This window comes from Rhincodon typus, chromosome 2 (genome assembly GCF_021869965.1).
Source record: "Rhincodon typus isolate 14 chromosome 2, sRhiTyp1.1, whole genome shotgun sequence".
Lineage (NCBI taxonomy): Eukaryota > Metazoa > Chordata > Chondrichthyes > Orectolobiformes > Rhincodontidae > Rhincodon > Rhincodon typus.
In genome coordinates, this window is record NC_063333.1 from 39,691,201 (window position 1) to 39,714,547 (window position 23,347).

A 23,347-nucleotide genomic window follows, 5' to 3' on the forward strand; every position below is an offset into this window, starting at 1 on the left:
TTCAGCAAGTGTAACATCCTGTTCATCACAAAATTACTTTCATTTAGTAGCTATTCCTACAGAAATAAATAACCATAAATCGCGTATAAAGTACAGAGGCAGAATTGTTTATGTAATCACGTGAAAACATTCTTGCAAGCTATTTCCGCAAAGTGTTCTACAAATTAAAAGCTGTGTCCTCATCCAGGATGGTTAAACCAGAGTTTTAAAATGCGAGGATGCAGCACGAAGGTAAAATGCAAATTTTGTTATTAATTGAAACACCAAAATATTCTCTTCAATGGGCATAGTATTTCCTACTACGTGGAAAAGATCAATTTGGTGCAATCAATGTAACTTCTGTATTAAGTAGTGTCAAATCGTGCATTCCAGTGCAGCAGCTGGAGAGAGCACGATGCAATAAGTGATTATGTCCGGTTAGGTGGTTACCATAGGGAAATCAACCAGTTATGTTCAAGTAACAGAATCTTTATCCTTTCTTGCCCCTTATTACAATTAATCACGTACTAGTTGCTTTGGTAAAATAACTTAGATACTTCTAGCAATATATCAAATGTCACCAGCCCAAATCAAGGAGTTTAGGTAATAGGCTAATCATTTGGTTGTGCTGTACATTTCCTCCCGGAATGACATGAACAAAAAAAAATCATAACTTTATGGAGCTTATACTGAGTCGACATTTATTCAGTGATGTTCATCAGCTGCAGTGTAACTACAATCAGACAGCATGATAATCACTTCGTAACATATATGCTTGATAATATTGTTAAGGACAACCATGGTGATCCTAAGGGTGAATTATGTGGGAACATTCTGACAAGCTCAATGTGGGTAGGTGTAGTATCATCCAAGAAATGGTATCCCTGTGTGAAGGATGACTTTCTTGACTAGAGGGAGAGAAAATGGAAAGTAATTGTTGCACTTAGTTATATTATTCAAGCTATACTCTAAAAGTCAATGATAATTTGAAACTTATCCTCCAAATAGTTTTGTATTGTATTTCAAATAAGAGATAGTTAAGGTCTTCTATGTCAGTTCAAACAGAAGACATAGAGATGAGATATTTATTAGTTTTTGCAGCTTTCCTTGCACTTCATGGCAGTTAAAAGCTAGATTAGACACAGGCTAAAACAATTATTTTTTTTTCTGCAACAAGACTAACTCCAACTGGAAGTAATTCATTCACAATGTTGATATGCTCCCAGTGTATTATTTTTTGTTGCCCACACTTACTACCCACCTGTGATGTTCTTTCATTAATACTATAGAATAAGCAGAATTATGTACAGTCAGAGCTGAATTGGAATTTTCTATATAATGTTTTTAAAGGATGTAAAGGGTAGAGATGCACTTGCACCCCACTGAATGACTTTGTTTTTGTTTATTCACTCCTGGGACCTGGTTGTTGGCTCGCTAGGCCAGCATTTATTGCCCATTCCTAATTGCCTTTGAGATGCTGGAGGTGAGCTGCCTTCTTGAACCACTAGAGTCAATGTGCTGTAGGGGAGTCCCACAAAGGCATTATGGGGGAAATTCCAATTTTGAACCAGAAACAGTGAAGGAATGATGATTATAATTCCAAGTCAGGATGGCGAGAGCCTTGGTGTGGAACTTGTAGGTAGTGCTGTTCCTGTGTATCTGCTGCCTTTGTCCTTCCAAATGGAAGTGGTCATGTGTTCAGAAGTTGCTGTCTAAGGAGCTTTTGAAAATTATTGCATTGCATTTTGTAGACAGTACACACTGCTCCTTTATTCATTCAAGGGATGAGGGCATCGCTGGCTTGGCCAGCATTTATTGCCCATCCCTAATTCCCCAGAGGGCAGTTATGAGTTAACCACATTGCTGTGGTCCTGGAGTCACATGTAGGCCAGACCAGGTAAGGATGGTAGTTTCCTTCCCTAAAGGACATTTGTGAACCAGATGAGTTTTTCCAACAATTGGCAATGGATTCATGGTCATCATTAGACTCTTAATTCCAGATATTTATTGAATTCAAATTCCACCATCTGCCAGCAAAATTATCACTAGGCCATTCCCTCCCCAGTGTATCAGTGGTGGAGTGATTGGATATTTGTGGATCTGGAGGCAATCAAGTAGGCTGATTTACTGTGTTTAAATTCTCCTGAAATGAAAGAAAATTATCTTTCCGACCCATCATACTGTCTAGACCTCTATAAATGATTTTGTGATTGCAATTAGTTCAAAACTGGCAGTCAGTCAATCATTACAATATTTGAAAATAGGATTTTAAACTTGGGAGACCAAACATAAGTAAAATGTCTGACACTTTTTCAGCAATTTTGAGTGTGCTGATTTTAATAGATTAGTTCGCAATTTCACCTTTATTTTTAAAATTCAGTTTTTGCCTGCTATTGTTCTTTGTAAGCATATGAGCATTTTGATCTGGTTCAGACTGATGGAATGGAAATTGTTCTTTGTTAGCTCTAAATATTCCAAGTGAACAAACCATGTAGTACAGCTGAAACTGTCCAATTTGGCAAAACTTCCAAAAATTGCGAATGCAAGTCTGACAGTCCTTGAGGACAGCAGTTGTGGGAGAAAGAGTTGCCTTGCTGCAGGGACTTGCCTATTGAGGTGGCACTTTATTAAAACAAAGTAAAGGTACTCCATGCCTTATTAAGACCAAATTAAGCAATGCAATGTTGGCTACAGTAAAATGATGATAATGTGGATAATGACACACTAAACATGCATCCTTATTGGTGCTGATAAGATTAAAACGCATATCCATTCTGTGTACATGCAGTTTCATTTAACATTTGGTGAATTTTTAATTACTGAAAAAAAGCTGATAGTAATTTTCAGCTCTTTTCTATTATTAAAAAGCTGTGGCTTAAAATGTAAAACATTAAGGTTGTATTAACTTCAGATATGCAGTGTTGCCATTGCAAGATCAGATTTTCAGTGCAAAAGGTTGTGTGTATGGATGTCTTAAATATAGTATATTTAAGAATTTTTCTGCTTTAGGTTTGTGCTTTCCTTAACCTGAAAATATTATATTTGGTGACAGAGCAGGGAAAATTTTTATTCTTAAGCATTGACTTACCAATTCTGATAAACATAGTTCATGTCCATGATTCACTTGATAGATATTAACCTAAATTACTCTATGAAACTTTGGAAGAATTATTTACAAGAGATATAAGCTATTTCCAGGGCACCTATGCCAGACTTTCCTTTTTGCATTACATTTTAATAATTTCTTTGATATATGTGGTGACTATTTTGAATTGAATGGAGCAGACAACTCCGTAGCATTTAACTTTTTATTTGGGAATGTTAAACAGTAACCAAGTGCCTCCATGGAGCAAGTAATAACAAGAATAAGATAGCTCACCAAAAGTAAGCATTGTCAAGGGTGATTTAGGTCATGTGGTGATTTTTGATTATTTTTCCACCCTCGTTCTGTGGAAGCATGCAAATATCAAATAGTTAAACACTTTTGTGCATTTTGCAAACTTGCCACATTGAACTGGAAATATTGCTTGACATAAGCAGATCAATTAAAATGTGAGGAGGGGCTACATAGATAACATTGTGTTAAAGGCAGTGGGTGTAGTTTTCTATACATCAGAAGACACATGAGGTGCAGCAATAGGTGATATTTCAATATCCCTGAACTGGGGAGAGAGCCGCAGATTTTGACTGTGCAACAGTAACTCCTGCTGCAAAGTACAATTCTGGAGATGTTAGGTAAGAGTAGAGATTGAATGAAGCTCTGCAACAATGCTATTTTAATGGCTGCGACCACCATTCATTAGTTTACTATCAATTACGAACATCAGTTTATAAAAAGAAAATCATGTTTGACTAACTTAGCAGCAATCTTTGAGAATGTAACAAGGAGGGCAGACAATTGTGAACCGATTGACGTATTTTTGGATTTCCACAAGGCATTCAATGAGGTGCTATTTAAAAGATTACTACAGAAGATAAGAGCTCATCATGTTGTGGGTAATATACTAACAAGAATAGAAGATCCGTTGGCTAACAGGAAGCAAAGAGTTGGGGTAAGTTGGTCATTTATAGATTAGCAGGCTGCTGCTAGGAGAATGCGGCAGTGATCAGGGCTGGGTCCTCATTATTTAGAATCTGACACACAGCTAGATAAGAAAGCAAGTTGTGAAAAGACAAAATCTGCAAAGTGATGTAGAAAGCTGAAGCATGTGGGTAAAAATTTGGCAGATAGAGTATAATGTGGGAAAATGTGAGCATATCAACTTTGACAGGAAGAAAAGCAACATACTATTTAAATGGAGAGAGACTGCAGAATGCTACATTGGAGAGGGATTTGGGTGTCCTAGTACATTATTCACAAAAAGGTCGTGTGCATGTACAGCAAGTAATTGGTAAGGCAAATGGACTTTTGACTTTGAATGTGAGGGGAATGGAATATAAAAGTAACAAAGTGTTACTGCTGTTGAACAAGTAAATTGCATCCAGAGTACAGTCTTGATCTCTTAAGGAAGGATATAATTGCATGGGAAGTAATTCCAGAAAAGGTTGATATGGCTGAGTCTTGGGATGATGGAGTTGCCTTATGAGGAAGGGTTAAGCAGGTTAGGCCCATGGGCATTGGCGTTTTGAAGAACAAGAGGGGATTTTGTTGAAACAGATAAGATTCTGAGGGGATTTAACAGGGCAGATGGTGGGAGGATGTTTGTCTTTGTGGTGAGCCTGTAATTAGGGGGCAGTTTGAAAACCAACAAGTCTTCCATTTAAAGTGAAAATGAGGAGGACTTTTTTTTTCCCTATTGTTTGATTTTTGGAATTCTCTTCTCCAGAAAACAGTGTAGGATGGATTAGTGAGTGGAATTTTCAGTGCCTGCCCTGAACTTTTAGAAAGGAACGTGGAAGGCATGAGGTTAGTTTCCTGACAGCAGGTTAAAGTTTTGCTATTCAGTTCTTTCAGGCAGATTGGCTTTCATGGCCCGGAACCTCTTTTATACTCATTAGCATTTCATGAATATTAGTTAACATGCCTGCTCACTGGGATTGGGTTCATGGATGCAATCTTGTTAGCCAAAAATGAGAACCATGTGTTCACAAACATGACTATATGTGAACATTATATGGGGTTTGTATCCAGCAGTGTAGACCATTTCATCCAAGCTCATGTGAGAACAAAGTTCTTTAATTTCTGGGTTCCTTCAAAACCAAAGCATTTCGTTGTGCAAACACTTAGTGTCTAGGCGTGAAGTCTCTCCATGCTGAGCAGTGCATGAGAAGGCTCAGTCATATGCAGTCTGATTTTTGTTGTTAAACACCTAGTGTTAGGTATTGAAGCTTGACCAGGTCAAAAAGCCAGTCTAAGTGAGGCAGTCACATTGGCTGACACTAACAAAACTGACCAAGGCAGGCGAAAGAAGCTGAATTTGTAGGGGCCGCATCAAAAAAGGCCATCTTCTGTGCTTGTCCCATGCAAACCTTTGGTGAAAAGTTATCAGCTCTGTACATTTTCCTCATTGTGATAGTGCATAAGCTTCTGAGTGTTACAGCTCCTTTTATGTTTAAGTGTAAGCCCTGGCAAATATGAGAGACAATACTGCTGTGGTGCCAGTGTGCTACATTGGTGGCTGCAAAGGACTGGCAGACATTGATTGCATGTGATGGAGATACCTGGAGATATTTGTGTGATGGTCCTTTATGACAGTCCTCTGCAGTGGAAACTTTACAATATTAGCTCTCACTTAAGAGAGTGTGAAGTAGTTTTGTTTTATTCATTCACAGGATTAGGACATCACTGGCCAGCCCCATCCCTAATTGTCCAGACAGCAGTTAAGGGTCAACTACATTGCTGTAGGCCTAGAGTCACATTTAGGCCAGACCAGATAAGGATGGCAGTTTCCTCCCCTAAAGGGCATTAGTGAGTCAGATGGGATTTTCCTGACAATTGACAATGGATTAATGGTCATTATTAGACTGTTAACTCCAGATTTTTTTTATTGGATTCTAAGTCCACCATCTGCCATGGTGGGATTCGAACCCCAGACCCCTGGGTCTCTGGATAACACCACTAGACCATCACCTCCCCTTTGTGAGCAGACAGTGATATGTATCCTTGCAGAACACAGCAGATCATTCATCTGGTTGTGGCACAGGAGCTAGGTTCTTTTGAGCTCCCCCATAGACACTGTCTTCCACAGCCTTCTCACTCCAAACTGCCTTCATTAGTTGGGATGGCATCTTGTTGCCATCTATAGGGGAAATAACTTTGCTTCTGTACTGACAACCTTCAAGAGAAGATTAAGGGAGGCATCATTGAAGCGTGATGCTACTTTTTGCCTAATTTCTAACACCTCTAATAGTGGTTGGGATGATGAGCAGAGGTTGAGTGATGCTCCTGGACTGCAGAGATTGGAGTGCTGTCTGGGTACCTTTTCAATAGCCGTAAAAGTGGCTGAAAGATCCTGATGGGCTGCCAAACCTCTTGTGAATAAGATTTAGCATTTTACCCTCGTTACATATAATAAGCTAAGGAGAATGTAATTGCAAGGACACATCACTCAGCAGAAGTCCCTCCTGTTTTTACTCCCACCTCCACACTTTGTCTTGAAGAAAGAAAATGCCATTCCTTGAGTATATGCAATATTTTTGACTGGCAAATGAAAAGAAGGTTGTGGAGCAGTCAGAAAAGGGAATTGAAGGCCATAATCCGTTCAGTCATAATCAAATAGAATGGAGAGGCAGCTCAAAGGGCTGAATAGTCTCCTCTTGACCTTGATTCTTATTTTGTAAACATATGAAAAATGAAAGGCTACTGGAGGTTATGGGGTTTTATGATGTATCGGTGTATAAATGCTTTCTGGAGCAAGAGGGAAAATAACAGTTTGTGTTGATATAGTGCATTTAACTTGTGGAAATGTTTAAGGCACTTTACAAGAATATAATAAGACAAATACAGACTAAGACACAAAAAGAGAGATATTCAAAATGATAACTATACTTGGTCAAAGATGAAAGATTTTAAAGAAAAGTGGTGACCATTTAAGTTGGGAATTTTGAAGCTTAGGCCTTTCACAGTATACCTGATAATCTGTAATAATGCAGTTCTTATTTTGATGCAAAATATTTTGCTGCTTGTATACTTTAGACTGGACTTAAAATATTTTTAGTGCTTTTTAAAAAAGCCAGAAAGTCCCACTAGCTTTTCAGTGGCAGTTTATCTTAAAAAAAAACTGAGGAGGACTCTTACACTGGTTCAGCAAGCTGTTTCAAACAGCTGAGCAGGTCTTTCCTAAAGTGTCCCAATGTTGCTTGTGATTCTGTGTTGGAGTAGAAGTAGGAATACCACCTAGGGGAGGGAAAAATCAGGATCATCTAATAGCCCCCACAGTTTAGTTAGTAATCATTTCTCAAAGTAATTTCGACTTGACCAATGTATGAAAAAGTTACTGATGCTTGTGGAATTGTATCCTAACAAATAGTTAATATTTTCAAGGGAGGAATGTGATCCCAATAAAAAGAAATGTGAGAACTCAGAATGAAATAATAAAGGCAACATAACTTGGCACTGCCAGTGCCATAAAAGAACATTAGAAGTATGAACAGAAGTGGATCATTTGACCTTTCAAGTACATTTTACTGTTCAATAAAATCAACATTGATCATCAATCTCAACATCACTTCCCTGTGGTTTTCCCTGTATTCCTTAATTCCCTTAGTATCCAAAAACCTACTGATCTCTGCCTTAAATACACTCAACAGCTGAGCCTTCTGGAGTAGAGAATTCCAGAGCTCCACCTTGTATCTCTTGCTCAAAACATAAAACTTGTGTCCCCCAGTCCTTGTACTGTAAGTTAATTGAAACAGTTTTTGCCAAAAATGTAAAAAAGTAGGAATGGGCATTTCAGCCCCTTGAAACTTCTCTGCCATTCAGTTAGGTAATGGCGGATCTGATTATAGCTTCAACTCCACTCTCCTGCCTGCCCTTCCATAACCCTGACTTCCTTGAAGATCAACAATCTATGTTCAGTGACCAGCCTCCAATTCTGTCTCGGATTTAAAAAAAACTCCTCCTCATCTCCATCTTAATTTCGGAATAAGCAGTTTTCTGTTTATTTCTTAAATTTCCCCATGAGGAGATCTATCTTTCCAGCATTTACTCTCTCAATTGTGTTAACTGTTCTGTATGTTTCAACAAGGCCACCCCTTATTCTTCTAAACTGTAAGAAATAGAAGCATAGTTCATTCAGTTTTTCTTCAGAAGACAATCACCTCATCCCAGGTACAGTGAACATTTGTAGTGCTTCCTCTAAGTTAAGTATATCCTTTGACACATAAGGAAACTCAAATTTAATAAATACTTTTACAAGAAAACTGATGTGGTCTTGGCAAAGCCCTAAATATTTCCCGTAAGATTTCTTAACTCTTAGACTCCATTATATAAAAGACTAATATACAATTTGCTTTCATAATTCCTTGCTGTTGGCTGTGTCTTAGCTGAGTGTGATTTGTGTGCAAGGAGACAAAGTCAACTTTGAATACCAACATTATTCAATTTTTCACATTTTTAAAAATACTCTATTTTTCCAGGTTTCCCAACAATCACTTCACACCTGTCCATAATATATTCCATCTGCCTCTTTCATAATCACTCTAAGGCCACTTTTGGAGTACTGTGTACAGTTCTGGCTGCCCTGCTATAGGAAGAATATTATTAAATTGGAGAGGGTGCAGAATGGATATACAAGGATGTTACTAGGACTGGAGGATTTCAGCTATAAGGATAGGTTGGGACTATCTCTCTTAGAGCAAAGGAGGTTGATGGTTTGTAAAATCATTAGGGGCATAGCTAAGATGAATAGCAAAGGCTTTTTCGCAAGGGTTGGGGAGTTCAAAACTGAAGGGCATAATTTTAAAGTGAAAGGAAAAAGATCTAAAATGGACCTGAGGGGTAACTTTTACACACACAATGTGGTTCATATGTAAAATGAACTGTCGGAGGAAGTGGTCGATGCAGGTATAGTTACAACATTTAAAAGACATGTGGACAGGTACATGAATAGGAAAGGTTTAGAGGTATATGGCCAAATGCAGGTAAATGGGATTAGTTTAGTTTGTGAAACCTGTTCGGCATGGACGAGTTGGACTGAAGGGTCTGTTTCCCTACTGTATAACTCTGTAAATCCCTTTGCAGTCTCTGTGCTTCCTTCCTACAGTTTAATTTCCCACCAAACTTTATCATCAGCAAAATAAAAACATATCCACATGGCCTCCTCATCAAAATAGCTGATATAGATCATAATTAGCTACGGCTGATGCATTGATCCTTGCAGTACTCCATTTGTTAGAGGTTGCCAATTGCATGTTTTATGAAAATCCTAATGTGTTACATCCATTCGATTTTTCCAGGCAACCCCCGCCCCCCAAACCCCTTTATCCAGCCTGCTAGTTACATCATCAAACAACCCTAATAGATTTGCCAACCATGTTCCCTTTCGCAAACCCATGTTCAATCTGCTCAATCGCCAACAGCAGGTTTGGAACAATGTACGAATAATACCACCATATAAAAAACATAAACAAATATTTGGATAATTAATCTGTAGTTTATCTATTAATATTGTATTTTGGGAAAAAGTAATTGAACAGCAGCCCTATTGACATCTTGCTTATAATGCTTAGTAAAGGTATTTACATAAAATATACAATTTGCTTCAAAAGATAACTTTGTAAAATCCTACATGATGTCATTGCGGCACAAAATTGATAGCCCTCACAAAACCGCCATTGTAATCTGTCCTTGTGAACTACCTGATAATCCTCCACATACCAGCAATGTTAAACTGACTCTCTCACTAAATCACTGGTTGCTGATTTGTGCCTGCTCATAATTTTATAAGTGTAAATCAAACTTTTGTGAGAAATGTTCATTGAACTAAAGCCACTTTCTCTATTCTAGTTAATTCACAATACAATACAGCAGGTAAAATTGCAAAGCACACTTTTTAAAAATTACTTGATTATTTTTAAAAAGTACACACATTCTAAGATGCCTTCAATGCACATGAATAGCTATCTCAAAAATTCATACAGATGTTCTGACTCTTGCTAGTTTCCCTATCTATTTTTTTATATCGAGTGCTCATGCAGCAATATATTTCGCATTTCTTCTTAATATGACATGTTGAGATAAATACAATAGTAATATCCTGCTATTGTTACAAGGATAATTACCCCTATCTGAAGTTGCTAAGAATTGTGCATTTCAGCCTCCATAACCCTTGATCTTTGATTTGGTAATCCTTTATGTTTTGATATTATATATTACACCATATGAAACAATACTATTGTACATTTTAAAATCCACCAGGATACATGAAGATCAGCAAAACCTAGTAAGTTATCTGAATTTTTAAAAGTTTAATTCTTTTTGTTTAAACATGATAACATAATGGAAAGATATATGAAATAGACAATTCCACAGCAAACTATCTTAAAGGTTAAAATGAAATTTGGATAAGTTTGTTTTGTAAGTTGTCGGTATAAGTCAACTACTTGGCAAAATAAATATTGTCTTAAGAATCCGAGATTAACATTTGCAATTAACTTTAATGCAAGTAAGGAGACCTGCAGGAATGCTTGCAGTTTGCCAGGCACATCTGTTTTTTGCATTTTTCTTTTTGTGCATCTTCTCCATAAGTTGGATGTTCTCTGTAATCTTTAATGTTTCTATTATCTACTATTCCTAGTATTAAATAAAACATTCTTAGCAAGAAAATAAATGTGAAATTAAACAAAGGTCATTTAGTATATTCCGAAATGAAAATATTTATCACAGACCAAAAAGTGATATGTGATAGCTGTATGGTTGCATTCAATGAATCATGTAAAGTAACCAAAGGCATCCTGTTCCTTATATATTTTCTCTCAACAGTTTGTGCGGTAGTTGTCTTAATATTCCTATAGTTAAAGGCAAATTTACCTTGACTTTACTGATTTTATAATTGAGTAACAGACATTTATTACATGTACGTGGCATTGTGGACTTTATCCTGGTGATAGTAAAAGGCGCTTGTACATAGCAATCCAGAAATTGTCATCACAGCTGAAAATGTTGCTTGAGAAACATAATCTTGACAACAGTGAATGTTACTTCCTTTCTTTGCAACAATCCCGAGAAGAATGTTAGTTTTCTTTTGTGTGCAACTAAAAATCATTATATATTATTTATAAAGCTAATTGCCTTTATCTGATTTCTGCTAACATCTCATGCCAAGAAGACAGTGCAACCCAAATATGCTAATACATTCTGGAGCGAATAGTTTGATTTTACAATTGAGCTTCAAATGCTGTGTATATCTAGTAAACAGCTTAGCAATACCTATTGATTGCAGCCAGTTCAGTTGTTCTCAAGTCACATAAATTATTACTGTCATGAAAATTGCTATTGATCAGAGTTTAAACATCACTTGTTCCTTAACAATTCAGACATCAGTATCAGATTACAATCACTGTTTCACTGGGAGGATTCAGAATAGGACAAACAAAGTATAAATTCAATTCAGATTATGAATTTCCTTTATTTCTTGATTTGTAACTGAAGCAGCAAAGGTATTAGACATGTTTTGAACAGTAGAACATTTGAAACATATTGAATTTGAACTCACCATGTTGGAGATATTTAGCTTTTGCTGTGTTTTGCGTCATTTACATTTGTAATTTGCTTTCTTTTTTAATTTTATATTGTGTCAGAATACTTCATCTTTAGGCCTACTTTGAGTTCCAATGAGTAAATCCAAAGCCTTTGGTTCTCCAGACATAAAGTAAATTATTTTGTACAACAACAGCAAACCCTAAAGCAGCTACGTTTTACCTAATTTTAAAACCAATGTTGCTAATTACAAGATTAAACCATAGTTTTTGTTGGTTAACATTTAAAACACGTATCTATCCCAAAAAGTAGATGTTTATTATTGTGAGGTTCCGTTAACAAATTAGATGGGAAAAACCATAGACCACTTTGCCTTCAATTACAGTAATTATTGATGTTGAGCAGTGATCAGCAACCATTCAGTTATTTATGTTAGCAATTTTTCCAACAACAAGTACTGAGTGGTAGAAACCTTCCATTCGTACTTCAAAACCTTGATTTCAAACTAAAATATTCCCTGAACAATCCAAGAAACAGTGCTGGAGATTGAATAGTCTAAACTAGTCAATATTCTTCTGGTAGTGTAAGTTGACTAGGGATTTTTCTTTTTTCACATCCACTTCTTAAAAATGTCAATTGCAGTTTACTGTTACTTTGTTGGAAATAAGATTTTTTTTAAGAAAGATGGTTTAGCAAGTATAACTTTAGATAGAATTTTGAAGCTACATGCTAGTGATGTTATGCATCTTTGACTGAAGCTGGATAACTGGTTGGATATCTTTTGAGTAATATCACCATTACTTAAGTGTAAAAGTATAAATATAAAATATAAAATGCAGCACTATGTTTTATTGTGAAATTTGATATAATGTGTAATGTTATATAGTGAATTTCCCTTCTGTGTTCTTAACTACAAAATGAAAACAATGGGTTTAAAGATGCAAGTTCTAAGTTATAGCTTAATTTTAATAACTTTGCTGCAATCCATTTCCATCTCTTTCCAGGATCCACCAGACCATACAGCTCATCAAATCTGCTTGCCTTAATGTCTGGTTTGCAAGTTATCATAAATGCCAAAATGATCGCAATACCTGTAATAATAAACAGTTACATGTTTGTGGATTTGAATAATAATTTGAATTAAATGATATTGGAAAAGAAAATTTTGAACTATTATTCTATTCTAGTGTAAGCACTAGGAAATGAGACTTTAAAATCAGTTTAAAGAGGATAGAAAATCTTCTTGGCTTGAACAGAAAGCCACACATGCAACCTCTTCAATGAATGACACATGACAGTTGTTAGTTTTAATTGTAACTTGTAGTCCAGACTTGTAGATACAGATATTAGAAGAATCATAGAGATAGCCAGAAGTAAGTTGATGAAGATGACGGTAGTGTTAACAAAAATTAAAGTCAGGTTTGTGACAAGGGGGGATAAAAGAAGTCACATAGTCCATTCACTTTCTTTATGCCTCAGAAACTTGCACAACAAGTAATGATTTATGAAAGAAAAAAGAAGTCTAAAGAAATAGAAATGTGGATGCAAAGACTTGTGTTAAAACTTTTGTGCACAAACTGTAAGACAAATGAAGAGCTATTTGAAATTTCAAAGGTAAAAAGAATTCTTTTCAAACAAAAATTCAGAAAAGAAAATGTCAATATTTCAGACATTTGCTAGAGCTAAAAAGCTACAGAGATCTCTTCTACAGGCCAAAGTAGAGGGCAGCAAAAAAAACATTTGATCTAACCATATGTGGATGACCGGTGTCACAGTGTTTGCAAATAAGCTACAGTGGATGTATAAAGATGGCACAAAACAGATCAACGTGGTATATGATAATAGATGTCATATCTTCTGGCAGGAGTAACCACAAGTTATAACTGCAGTCCCAACTCTGATCAACACAATGTGTATAGTTCTATTTGGCATGACAGTGGATTGTGAAACTGATTTGAGTAAAAATAAGTTCATATTACATTGAGTCAGCTACAGAGCAGAAATTATATGTACAGCAGTAAAAAGCTGAATACAGCTTTATGCCTTTTTGTTTCCTCAAATGTTGCAAACCTAAGTTGAGGTAATTCATAGAAGTGATGCTTTTGTGAGTTAGAAAATATTATTTTCATAAAACAATTACAATTTTTATGGAATATGTGGTGACATTTTACCAGGTTCTATTTTTACTACTGAAAGTTGCCATCAAAAACCTAACATAATATGCATTTGCTCAATTAATGTTTATCCTGTAATGACAATAGGAATTAATATTCAAATGTTTAGTGTTAACCATGCTTTAAAATGATCATGTTTCATATTAATGTTATTTAAAAAGTTATTCACATTTTTAGCCAAGTTAGACAAAATATTGAATTGGGGAAATGACTGTTGTTAAGTTGTGCAATTTACTGAGAGCACAGTATAGGATCTAAAACAAAAAATTATTTTTCATTGAATGTTGTCCATGTAAAATGGAATTCCTAATCCACACGTTTAGTCAATGTTGTTACTTCATGATACTGTGAATTTAAAATATTTACCTGTGGTGTCTATCTTTCACCGGTACTATCCTCTATGTATTTGCCTAAATCACCTAGGAGTCTGCTTGCTTGTTTATTCATTCCTATGCTTTTATAATCAAACTCTGCATAAACGGTAGCTTAATGTGTAAAACTGGTCATTGAGTTTTTTTAAGTACGGCCTCTAGACATTGATGTGGGAAGTTTGTATCAACCACATGTTTAATTCAAATCGGGATTCTATGCTGTATGAATGTTGATCAGCTGCAATTCAATTGTTTTACATTCCTTCTGAAGATTGGACAAGCCTCCCATACACATCCTTAGATTCATCTAAAGACTATTGTTTTGAGGAATAAATAGTGATTCTACAAGCCAAATGAAATGACATAGATTATACAGGAATACAGTGTTTGCACATTGCATTTTAATGGGTTAAAATCAAATGTTCTCAATTACTGCTAGTTTTATAACTTTAGATATAAATGTTATACTTCATCCATTTAGTTCCATATATAGTTGTAAAGTTTGTTTAATTTAATCCTAACAATTGTTTATTGTTTCTTAAAACAGTAAAGAAATAACTGGTAGCTTTTACAAAACTAAATATTAAAGAAACATAAAATTATAGCGTCTTAAATGCCATTCATCTTCATACAGTCTGAGGGTTAATTTGATGGATTATTGGTAATCTTTAGATATGTAATGCATTCAGTCATTCAGTTTTTGGTGAATGTTCTTTCTTGAATAATTTTCCCATCTTCATTTAAGAATATTGCTTTGTACTGGGAGATTGCCATCTGGCCTATATTTCAGATAAGGTGATAAAGGGAATATTTTATTGAGGTATCTTGCTATATATCCAATCCACTATTGATGTGAAGAGCTGAAACACATGACGTTTATGCATTGATTCATAACAAGACTATTTTTGATTAAGATGTGATTTATATTTGTTTCTCATTTTTAGTATTCATCAAAGTGAACAAAATATAGCAACCCTATTGAATAGAATGTCACAGAATGATAATCTATCTTGGAACACACAGGGAAGGAATAGATTTAATGCAGGATCTATAAATCTTTTCATTTTACAATAATTAAAGTGTTACATGTGCAACATATATAGTTTGAAATGTGACATTTTTCATTGCAAATTTTTAGAGATTAGTTCTATTTCTCTTCGGTCACTACTGAAATCCAAAGCGCAACATGTAAATGTTTTAACTCTATTTTGTCATTCAACAAAAAGGATTGAATGTCAAACTGGTTACTTCATTGTGGCTCATTTTTTTACAGGTTGTAAGTGGCCCATTTTAATTTGATTTTAATAGCTATAAAAAGCTAATTATGAAAGAGCTGTGCCTTATTCAATTAAATCAAATGGTAAAATAAAACGTCATTCTTTTCGCAAAGCTTTTTTTGATTTTTGAACTTTAATTAACTGGGCAACATAAATAGTTATTACAATTACAAAAAGCAACATTTTATAACTTAAAGAGAACCTTGTCTTTGAAATTATCATTTTCATATAAACGCTTTTATCTCTGATACTATGGGAATGAAAAATAATTATACTGATATCACACTAATTATCACATACATTATTGTCTCTTAAAATCTTTTATGACCATGTAAAATGTTATCAGCTTCTGTTACATTAGAGTGAAATACAGCAAGGAATTTCAACGTCTGCTGCTTCTGGAAAGAGGATTTGAAGCCATAAGAAATGAAATATAATACATACAATACTTCATTTAGTCCTGAAATTATTTATCAGAGCAAGAAAAAATGCAAGCACCAAAACCAAACGATTATCTTTCACGCCCACTACTTGGCATTTTCTCATATCAAAAAGTACATTTTTCTTTGTTAGCGATCGCTGGATTTAACTTTAACATCATAATATTTTCATTTTATATCGTTCGTAGTAACATTTAAAAGCTCTGTTCAGTGTTTGATTAATGCGCTATTCTTTCGATACTGAAACTTCGATCTATTTTGGTAGCAACATATAAAGGCGGAAATTCATCACGTTGCAGCGTACAAAATGGCAATTACATCGGAAACATGTAGTTCAGATTTTTCCAGCGGGATCTTTCGGAAATTGAAATAAACTCAATTAGCAAGTCGTTTTATTTAAACTAGTACATTTTAACCTTTCTAAATTTCTGCGAAGCGGCAATTGATAGGTAACTTACTAAATTAATGGGTTTACAATGTAACGGTAGGGGTAGCAACATTAAAAAATGTAAATATGATTCAGTAAAACGTTTTATTTCACACTTGGCCATGCCAGATCTACCAATGGGCATATCTGTGTTTCTTAAGAAATTGTGTTGAACATACCAATGATCGATGATTGAGGCAGTTAATAGCTCCCAGCGCAATTTCGAGGGAAATCGCTAACGGGTGGGCGCCCAGTCGGCGCTGGTTCGCTCATGACTGATCCTCTCCTGGGATCTGTTCGGACGGCAGGTGACGCTCTTCACCTTTTGGGCTAGCAAAATATCAAATTAAGCCGAAGGAGGTCAATGTTTCTAATGATCCTGATTTATGAACATCAAACTGGTGTTTTCGATCATCCCTCCCCCACCTCTTTCACCCTCCGCCTTTTGTCGCAAAAAGCGGCCCTGGTCCTCATTCAGCAAACCTTGACCGTAATTTAAATCAGCCGATGTGACACGAAGCCAGCCCCATCTCACTCCCTCGTCCCACCCCAGCCCCCAACGCCAGCACCTCGCAGAAAATGCATCCCTAGCAAGATGCACTAGCAGACAATTAGCTGGAAATGGGCTCCGGATCAGGTTGAATCCCCTCCTTGTTATTTCTTTTGATATTACGGCGGAGAAATAATACAAGTGCAAAGTCAGCGCATTTCAAACGCGAATTGGTTTAACCAGAAATGTTTATCGCGGGATTATGGTAAATAAAACGATTGGACTAGTACCAAGATTTACACAGACCCTATTATCCTCCCTGATCAAGCACAATTTTCCGACTTTGTCTCTGTGGCGCAATCGGTTAGCGCGTTCGGCTGTTAACCGAAAGGTTGGTGGTTCGAGCCCACCCAGGGACGCTCTTTATGTGGCCTAAATTTTTTTGCGTTGCTGTACTTTTATATGCTGCTTACGTCTTTACATTTGTACACTATTAGGAAAGCTTTGAAAGAGTGTAGGATTGATTGATAACAATATATCTACGTTTGTTTTGTCTGAAGGCATCTTTAGCTAACAGCTAATATGAGACATCTGTAGCCTGTTCTCATGTAAAGGGAGAATTATGCATGATTGTACGCACATCTTTTTTTGTAAGTAGCGGCTGTGCAAAGAGAACAACTACAGAAGTTTTTAAAATCTCGATAAAATCGGCAGTCTTGGTTGCCGAGTTGTGCAAGGTCACAATTTCTCAACATTTCTCAGTAGAAAAGAACTGCAACACATAGGATTTTGCTAACATGTCATCAAATATAACAGAACGCAGTCTCACATGCAACCAAATGGCTTTTTGTTTTCTCTTAAAAAGATCTCGTCAGACCTAGTAACGCTAAAGGTGAGTCTCTCCCTTGTGCGCCGGAACAATTCTGTGATTCTCTGTGATTCGAGGTTTCGACCAACACTCCCAATCGAACTTCGTGGTTCAGCAAATAAAGTCGGGAGAGTCTGGGGTTTGCAATTCCTGTTCAGTTAAAAGGACATGATGAAAGATGAAACAAAAACTTCTGTTCTTGTTTTCGCTCCAAGTGGCAGTACAAACGTTTCAAACTTAGAATGACACCAAGAATACACAAACACATTCTTGAAGCGCTAATAGTTAGGGACCCGAGAGAAATGCTTGCAGATCTCGATTACATAACTATTCATTGCAAAGCTTTCCGTTTTAAACTTCTGAATCTTATGATTTTTGGGTCAGGCGTCAACGAGTTCGAACATTGTAACATATATACTGATGAGATCAATATTAAGTGTATGAAAATAACCATTTACAACTGTTTAGAACAGTGTAGTGCATCAGAAGGAAGGATATTTTATTTACTCTGATGAACAGTCCTCTTGTTATGCAATAAAATACGAAAAGAATTTGACAGAAGTCTTAACACTTAGTTCTCAATAAACAGAAGACTTGTAGTACCAATGTTTCATAGATTTCTAACGATCATAGCTTCTCTCCTATCTCACAATGATATTGCCTAAAGTCAAAAGCACATTTTTTTTTGCAACAATAACATGGAATGTGAATGATTTTGAATCATGTTCTGACAAACACAAGATATTGACCATAAAACATCCATATGCTCGACTTTGTTATGATTCCTTTTTGTTATTGGAGTGTTTTTTTTATTTAAATCTGATTACATGTTTACAAGCCTTTTTCTACCATTTACAACTTCTCAATATCAGTGCTAAATGAAGCATCAGCAAAATAGATTTAATCCATTCCAGAGCTACAACATTTTAGCCTTTTATTTTAATTTTATACTTTTAATGTTGCTAAGCATTATGGAAAGTTCTGAGGATTTGAGATCGCTATATAAATACGTTTTATCCCCAACTGCAGAGCTTGGGCAGTGTTTCCAAATTTATTGGAACTTTGACATTTTAATAGTAAGTCATCTTCCCCACCCCCAAATAGAAATCTAAAAATGGGAAATAAAGCAAGGGTAATTACTAATTGAAAGTTTCAGCAAGAAGGTATGCCACAGAAACGAATTGTGTAGCATAAATTTTAGAACCTGTAGATTTATGCATTCATTTGCAAACCCGCATTTTAAGTTGATGTTGAAACACAGTCCAGTCTATGAATTTACAGGAATAATTAAATAAGAATATTTGAAAAGTAGTACATATTTATATAATGCCTTTCACGACCACTGGACGTCTCAAAGCTATACATCCAGTGACCTACTTTCGTAATGTAGACGCTGGTAAGAAATGTAATGCTGTAGTTCATTAAATACTTCCATCCTGCTTTACACAGTGCAATTGGACACTTTTTTTTATTCCTGGGGAAATCATTTCAAATATATCTGTGACTTTAACAACTTGGGGTTTTGCAGGCAGACCAGAACTACTGCAAATGCCACGATGGGAGGCAACCGTAACATTGCATTTAAGCTGTCGAGTCAATTTAACCAGGTTGCTGTCTTTAGTCGAACAAGAAACTGACGTATTAGAAAGTGTGCAGAATTTTGAAAATTGTTTCTCCCCCTGTAATTTGTCTTAAATTCTCGCAGCGTAACATACTAATTCTAAATTAGGAATAAGACGATATTGCACCATACTTTTACGAAACCATACTTTTAAAAATACATTGGTTAAAGGAAGAATTTTTTTCTTGCCCACTATACCTCCTATAAAAATAATTTAAAGTTGTAATAATAATTTCATTTAACTTTTTACTAAATCTTGCTGCAGAATCTCAAACTAATTAATATATAACATTAAAGAAGTTAACTCGCGTTAATTCACTGAGGAAGAATAGGCGGAAACTGTAGTACTTTTTGAAATTAGCAGTTAGCTACAGCAATATCAGGCTGAATCTTATACACCTCAGGAAGATAGAAGTTTCTTTTGGTTCTTCACCGGCGAAGTCAACTAAGTCACTCTGTGCCAAAACAAAAATAAAACAGCTATTAAAATCCTTTATTGATGTAAAATGTGTTTATTACTTCCATTATGGACCTCTGAGCCTTAACCCGAATAGAATAAGAATGGAAATTACAACTTCACACGCATGCATACATACATACTATGAAATATGCATGTTCCTTATCAGCAATTAAAGCTGGCAGGAGTCGGTAGATTTTGATAATATTCTCTAAATCGAACAATATTGTGAAGTCATTGAATCATGGGTCGGGCATGTCCATGAGAAGTTTCTGCATGCAGTAGAACAAAGCTTTCAAGAAAGTTGTCGGAGCAGCGAAATTAATGTAATATTAGGGTAAGTGAAAATAAATGAGAAAAACGTCACTTCAAGACGCAAATGCTATGAGAGAAATGTAGACACTTTCAAGAACTTAAATAAGGCTTTGACATAATGTTTCTTGATGAATGGGCTTCTGATTTGATCTTATCTTTTTATTCCTTGGGCTAGTTTACCACTGTTTAGTCTCACAATCCCTTCCGAAGGTTCCAAAGTTTTTGGCAAAGCATCAACCAATGTTTAAGCTTTTCATGTTTAACCCTTTCAACAACAGAAATCCGACTATCATGTTCTGATTTATTTGCCACATTTACGGTGAGCTCGATTGTCACTTGATCTCACCAAATTGAAATGAAATGGAGTTAACACATTGGCAAGACAGTGATAACACTTGTTCCCAGTATTTCAGTATCACGTGTCCTGTTAATGGATGCACCAACTGCCAAAAAAATGAAAATGTAGATCATTCAGTAGGCACAACAATGCTATTTGAATGACTCTGTTCTCATGCTGTAATTAAACTGGGTTCTGATAAAGGCTTACAAGCCCAACGTTAACCTATATTTCTTTCTGTTTGAACGCCCAGGCGTGCATTTCCAACATTTTCTGTTCTCTTCAGATGCAACATTTCCAGCACTTGCAGTCCTTTTATCGTTGTTCTTAAACAAAGTTGGGTTCGTGTTTTAGCTGACATTAGATGTTTAGCCTGTTACCACGCTAAACCTTTTTATAGCGTTGATCGGTGTTGGATTCTACAGTTTCTGACAAATTTCAAACACGCATAGGGGTTGGGGTGGTTGATGGGGTCTATGAAAATAAAGACTTTACATGTATAAAGTTTGATGGCGAGGCATGGGTTTTCTTTACGCCATTGTGTGTTCCTCCAGCTCCACACTCTCTCAGACTCCAGCATCGGCAGTTCTTACTATCTCATTGTGTGTGCGTGTGTGTTTGTGTGTGTGAATGACGTTTTCAATCAATTTCTTCAGCGTGAGCTAAAACTTGGGTAAAGAAACTGACGCAGTTTCATTGGGGATAGCTGAGTATAAGTCATGACTTTCGTTCATAATCTCACTTTTTAACAACTAAATGCAGATTATTTTGATGTTACTTACTGATTGGATCGTAATTGAATAATATCCTGAGCTGCTCAATAAGTACAAGTTTAGTAACAAAAAATGTTTCTAAAACTCTTGTAAATATTCCAAGGAATGAAAGCCTGAATAAAAATGAAGACAACTTTGCATTTTATGGATTGCTGGAGAATGGCCCCCAGTTTAGGCTTCGTAGACCTTCGACTGATTTTAAATTTCTTTTACTAAGGGTATTTGTCAGATAGGACGCTTTATGTCTCGAGCCCCCATCAGTTCCCAACTTTTACTTGACGGCTCATTTTCGGACTGTCTTGATTCTGGCTGACAAATGTATCTAGCCATCAATGAAAACTATTACAAAATTAGTGTAATACATTCATTCTTTACATAGAAATGAAGAGGTCCGATTTTAAGGTTGGAGAAAGCGGCTGTCTAGTTGAAACCAGCCATCCGGAAAAGTTAATCAATCTCAATCCACAAAGAAATACATATAGTTGTAGTTCACGCTCTGTACGTGTATGTGTTTGAGAGCTAGAGGAAAATCACACCATATGTTCATGAATCACTCCATCTTGTACATGTCTATTCATCTACCATCAATTTGAACCACTACAGTCTACCTCGCAGCGTGCAAAAGGTTAATTTCAACCGGGAACTAGAGCATTAAAAGAAACGCTTCACGCTAGGGACTGTAAACAGAAGCAGCGAAAGCAATATGAAGGGTAGTCCAACATGCCATACTTTTCACCTCCCAGACAGCATTTCCGGTAATTAACTCCCCCCAGTTGCATATTTTAACATTCTCCGATAGGGAAGGATGTAATTCACCGAACACTCATGTTCAGGTACCATTTGAAAGGACCATGGACTGTCTTGAATACAGAGCAGCTAAATTGTTAGGCAGCTCAATACCACCTTCTGAAGGGCAAATAGGCACGGAGAAAAAGTGCTGGCCCAGCCAGCGACGTCCACATCCCACAAAATGAATAAATTTTAAAAAATGGGGGATTGTGGCAACGAAAGTAGATGGAAGTGGACAAATAGTGCTCGAACAAAGGCGTCTTCGTCCCTTTATACTTGGAGCTTTATTATTTTAGAAGACCATTCCGTCATTCAAAAATTTAAATCGTTCACAACGCACAGACCGAGAAACTTTTATTGTATATTTACTAAGTGAGCTAGAAGTAGCCTGTGATAATTATTTAATTTCAAATCTTAAACATAAACCCACAGCAGGGGATGCCTTTTCCGATCAGAGCATTCGTGAGACAATTTTACTGAACCCATAAATCTCGTTTATGTGCCTGACTAGAGATTTTATTAGCAACAACTGTTTGACACAGTCGATCAAGGTATCACAAAAGTTGTACCTCCGGGCTGCATTAGATTACGGGGAGAATTTGACATTAAAGCATATTTTATAGCAATAAAAGTAAAACGCTGCGGGCGCTGGAAATCTGAAACACAAACAGAGCGCCGGATATACTTGGCAGGTCAGGTAGCATCTATGGAGAGAGAAACCGAGTTAATGTTTCAGGAAGAAGTCATACCGGTCTCAAAACATTAACTGCATTTCTCTCTCCAAACAGTCGCATATGCCCTTGCTTCAGGAAACGTTAACTCTGTTTCTCAGTGGACAGAGAGTGCACGAAGCAGAGTCATACCGGACTTCCGAAAAGTTAAAACTTTTTTCTCACTCCCTCGATGCTGCCATACTTTATAGCATGCTCGTTCCCATTTGAGGGCTGATCAACTTAGTAACTGACGGAGGAACTGAAACTTAACGTCTCTCCCATCCTTGTGACCCCATTGCACTTAATGCGTTCCATATACGAAAGTAAATATAATTGTTGATCGTCAAAAGCAATAAATGGTTCAGTCCATATGTAATGCAATGAGCACCCCTCTCCCGAAAAATCCAATGTGAGCCTTTGGCCGAACAGATGTACTAGTTCAAAGCGAAAGGTTACGCAACATTCTGGTAGGTTTTTTTTCTATCCTCAAAATTGAAAAATAGAATGACGAAGCCGAATAAGATTTTTCCAGCTCATCAATGTAGCGCGCACTGTAAATCATGCGGCACCTTTGGATTGATTTATCTGCACCTGGGCAATGCCAGAAGATGTATTGTTTCCCTAACAATTCCAGCTGCCGATTTTCATCATATTCCAGCCTTAGTTGTGTTCATTCTT

At 36.2% G+C, this 23,347-nt stretch overlaps 1 non-coding gene across 1 annotated transcript; it reads left to right on the forward strand.

Moving 5' to 3' along the window:
- The first annotated feature begins 17,141 nt into the window (after positions 1-17,141).
- trnan-guu lies at positions 17,142-17,215 on the forward strand. Its single transcript has one exon. It is a non-coding gene; the product is annotated as a tRNA-Asn (tRNA).
- Positions 17,216-23,347: the final 6,132 nt, after the last annotated feature.